The sequence below is a fragment of the Oncorhynchus kisutch genome, linkage group LG8 (genome assembly GCF_002021735.2).
Source record: "Oncorhynchus kisutch isolate 150728-3 linkage group LG8, Okis_V2, whole genome shotgun sequence".
In the NCBI taxonomy this organism is placed as follows: Eukaryota; Metazoa; Chordata; class Actinopteri; order Salmoniformes; family Salmonidae; genus Oncorhynchus; species Oncorhynchus kisutch.
In genome coordinates, this window is record NC_034181.2 from 22,747,598 (window position 1) to 22,752,118 (window position 4,521).

The window sequence follows — 4,521 nt, forward strand, 5'->3', positions numbered from 1 at the left end:
GTCGGGGAGTGGTGTAAGTGAGGGGCCTAATTGGGGGGGGGGGGGGATATGGGTTGTCCACAAATGTGGTGCCTTTTGATTTCGTCTAATTTTAACATTGTCTTAAAGAGCACGTACAGTTGAAGTCGGAATTTTACATACACCTTAGCCAAATACATTTAAACTCAGTTTTTCACAATTCCTGACATTTAATCCTAGTGAAAATGCCCTGTCTTAGGTCAGTTAGGATCACCACTTTATTTTAAGAATGTGAAATGTCAGAGTAATAGTAGAGAGAATGATATATTTCAGCTTTTATTTCTTTCATCACATTCCCCTTGGGTCAGAAGTTTACATACAATCAATTCGTATTTGGTAGCATTGTCTTTAAATTGTTTAACTTGGGTCAAATGTTTCGGGTAGCCTTCCACAACCTTCCCACAATAAATTGGGTGAATTTTGGCCCATTCCTCCTGACAGAGCTGGTGTAACTGAGTCAGGTTTGTAGGCCTCCTTGCTCACATATGTTTTTTCAGTTCTGGCCACACATTTTCTATAAGATTGAGGTCAGGGCTTTGTGATGGCCACTCCAATAACATTCTGCCACCCCTGTGCCTCATGGTTTGGTTTTGGTGTTCTTCGGCTTGCAAGCCTCCCCCTTTTTCCTCCAAAAATAAAGATGGTCAATATGGCCAAACAGTTCTATTTTTGTTTCATCAGAGCAGAGGACATTTCTCAAAAAAGTACGATCTTTGTCCCCATGTGCAGTTCCAAACCGTAGTAAGGCCTTTTTTTAATGGCGGTTTTGGAGCAGTGGCTTCTTCCTTGCTGAGCGGCCTTTCAGGTTATGTCGATCTAGGACTCGTTTTACTGTGGCTCTAGATACTTTTGTACCTGTTTCCTTCAGCATCTTCACAAGGTCCTTTGCTGTTGTTCTGGCATTGATTTGCACTTTTCTCTCCAAAGTATGTTCATCTCTAGGAGACAGAACGCGTTTCCTTCCTGAGCGTTATGATGGCTGTGTGGTCCCATGGTGTTTATACTTGCGTACTATTGTTTGTACAGATGAACGTGGTACCTTCAGGCATTTGGAAATTGCTCCCAAGGATGAACCAGACTTGAAGGTCTACAAAAAAAATTCTAAGGTCTTGGCTGATTTATTTGTATTTTCCCATGATGTCAAGCAAAGAGGCAGTGAGTTTGAAGGTTGGCCTTGAAATACACCCACAGGTACACCTCCAATTGACTCAAATGATGTCAATTAGCCTATCAGAAGCTTCTAAAGCCATGACATCATTTTCTCAAATTTCCCAAGCTGTTTAAAGGCACAGTCAACTTAGTGTATGTGAACTTCTGACCCACTGGAATTGTGATACAGTGAATTGAAATAATCTGTCTGTAAACAATCGTTGGAAAAATGTATTGTGTCATGCACAAAGTAGATGTCTTAACCAACTTGCCAAAACTATAGTTTGTTAAGAAGTTTGTGGAGTGGTTGAAAAACTAGTTTTAATTACTCCAACCTAAGTGTATGTAAACATCCGACTTCAACTGTATATTAAAACGAGATGTCCGTTCACCTAACAGGGTTGACCTTAAAATGAGGGACAGGTTAATTTATTTTTTCTTAAAATTAATCACAAATCACATTAAATAAATAATAATTTTCAGAAATTACTTTGTCGAAGCAACAAAATAACTAGTGCTTCACAATGATGGAGAACCCTTTGAGAAAGTTTGGGTTTAAGTGGGTAAAATCTCCCTGAAAGTCACAGAGGGCTCACAGAGAACGCACGAGGGACTTTAGCAAGTCCTTATTAGTATAAAATAATCTGATTTATTGAATTCTCCATGTGGTCAAGATTAAAGGGCACTTCACTGAATATAAACAGGCATTAACATTAACATTCTATTCAATATTTGTGAACAATTTCTACTTAAAATATCAAAGGGATGCAAAAGGCACTCATTTTGTGGAATGAAAATGAGCTGTTATTAGCAAAGCGTTTTGGAACTCTTTGTTATTGGTCTATTTACCTACACCGCCTGAGCCAAAATACCACCCATGCAAACCTGCTGATTTAGAAGGTCCTGTATAAATTGTATTTTCAACCAGCAACTATCAGGAAATAATGCTGATAAAAATGTTTGCGCTTTTACAGCGTTCATGCTAGATTCAATCAGATTGACATCCGTATTACATTATTTTGGCGGAATCTGAGGTGGAACTGCGAGCTGTCAAATCAAGCGACTCATTGCGTTACCTTTTCGCAGTCATTGGATGCAACGGAACCACACCCGACTATAATCCGACAAATCCCATGCAGCCACGTTACAAGTTCATGCAGCCACGTTACAAGTTCAAACACTCGAATTGGCTGCTGGGCATAAATCCCCCCCATCCAAATGAACATGAAACCATGCATTAGCCTCACATCAATGGTTTGACATTCGAGAGTCATTATTTCCACTATGGACAGAGCCGACACTTTCTAACGCCGTAGGGATACTAAGGAAGGGAGTGGTTTGTGACACATTGGAGCAGCTGCTCACTAATGTCAGCTAATACCGCAGTTACACATCCAACACCGCCAAAACATCTGCTATGCGGATGTCGGCCAACACTGAAATCCTCATAGATTGAATCCAGGCCTTAGTTTTATCAGCTGTTGTACAATATGATACAAAACACAGGAAAAACAAAATGTTGACTGCAATGGGCCTTTACAACATCATCAATATTTGCTGGTTACCACGCAGACATTTTCAGCTTCTGTATAATTAAAAAACGTGAGAATATTGAATATGGACAGAAACATTGTTTTTATTTTCCAAGCCCAGTTCATGTCCCAATTCCTGTGAGCACTTTTCTACCAGTTACGCAGTCAATTGTTTTTATGGTGTTTTGTTTCATATTGTACAACAGTTGATGAAATTTACACTGATCCCCCCCCAAAAAAATCACACTTAAGAGTTATTCCTAATTTTATTTAACTAGGCAAGTCAGTTAAGAACAAAAACATCTTATTTACAATGATAGCCTACCCCAGCCAAACCCTGACGACACTGGGCCCATTATGTGCCGCCCTATGGGACTCCCAATCACGGCCATTTGTGATACAGCCTGGAATCGAACCAGGGTCTGTAGTGATGCCTCCAGCACTGAGATGCAGTGGCTTAGACCGCTATGCCACTCGGGAGCTAATAGCTGCTTGTTGAAAAAACTATCTGGACAGGACTTTCTAATCAGGTTTGCATGGGCAGGAGTTTCAGCTTTCCATTGTGACATCCCTTGACATCTTTTGGTTACAAGACCAATAACGGAGTTTCAAACCTCTCTGCCAATAACAGCTAGTTTTCTGTTTTCCCCTCCCCACGCAAACTACTCCCATACAGTCCTAGCTAAATTCTTGCTTGAGAATACATTTTTTGCTAAAAAGCTTTGTTTTTGCCCATTTCAATGGAATCTATTACAGTAAGTTAACTTAATTGTTACTCAAATTATTTGATTGAGATAAAAACAGCTGCACTGGGAATTTAATTATTTTTTAAATGAAATTATACAAATCTTAAACATAAGCACTTCCAACGCAATAGCGCGGCCATGCTTGTGTGTACGTTTACCTTTTGTCCAACAACCTTAACCTTGGAGCAGTGGATGATAGTTGTTCCACAGAGCTCCATGGAGAAGGTTTATGCTTACACTACTACTCTGTGCCCTCCAGTGTTAAACTGATGTAGCTCACATGCAGTATATTAACGTCAAAGCTGCAACAATGTATCCAAATGTATTCCTAAGGCTGATATTGAATTCTAAAAGGGAATTGATCATTGTAAAAAGAAAAATGACAAATGCAGTAACTAACCTTTCAATAGAAGTAAGCATATATGACTAGCTATAGAAAAACATTGCAACAGAAAATAAATAGGGTTGGTGGGAATTTGTGCAAAGAACTTTTAATAAAGGTTTACATAAATTGCTGCCTCGGTTTTTGATCATTTGATGTCCATTGAAAGTGGTCAGTAGCAAGTCATGCATCTTAAACACAATGAGGGAACACATTTAGCAATACGTTATTAGTGCACTAGAACAGACATATACATAAGACGTATTTTAGCATTGCTACAGTGCCTTGCGAAAGTATTCGGCCCCCTTGAACTTTGCGACCTTTTGTCACATTTCAGGCTTCAAACATTAAGATATAAAACTGTATTTTTTTGTGAAGAATCAACAACAAGTGGGACACAATCATGAAGTGGAACGACATTTATTGGATATTTCAAACTTTTTTAACAAATCAAAAACTGAAAAATTGGGCGTGCAAAATTATTCAGCCCCTTTACTTTCAGTGCAGCAAACTCTCTCCAGAAGTTCAGTGAGGATCTCTGAATGATCCAATGTTGACCTAAATGACTAATGATGATAAAAACAATCCACCTGTGTGTAATCAAGTCTCCGTATAAATGCACCTGCACTGTGATAGTCTCAGAGGTCCGTTAAAAGCGCAGAGAGCATCATGAAGAACAAGGAACACACCAGGC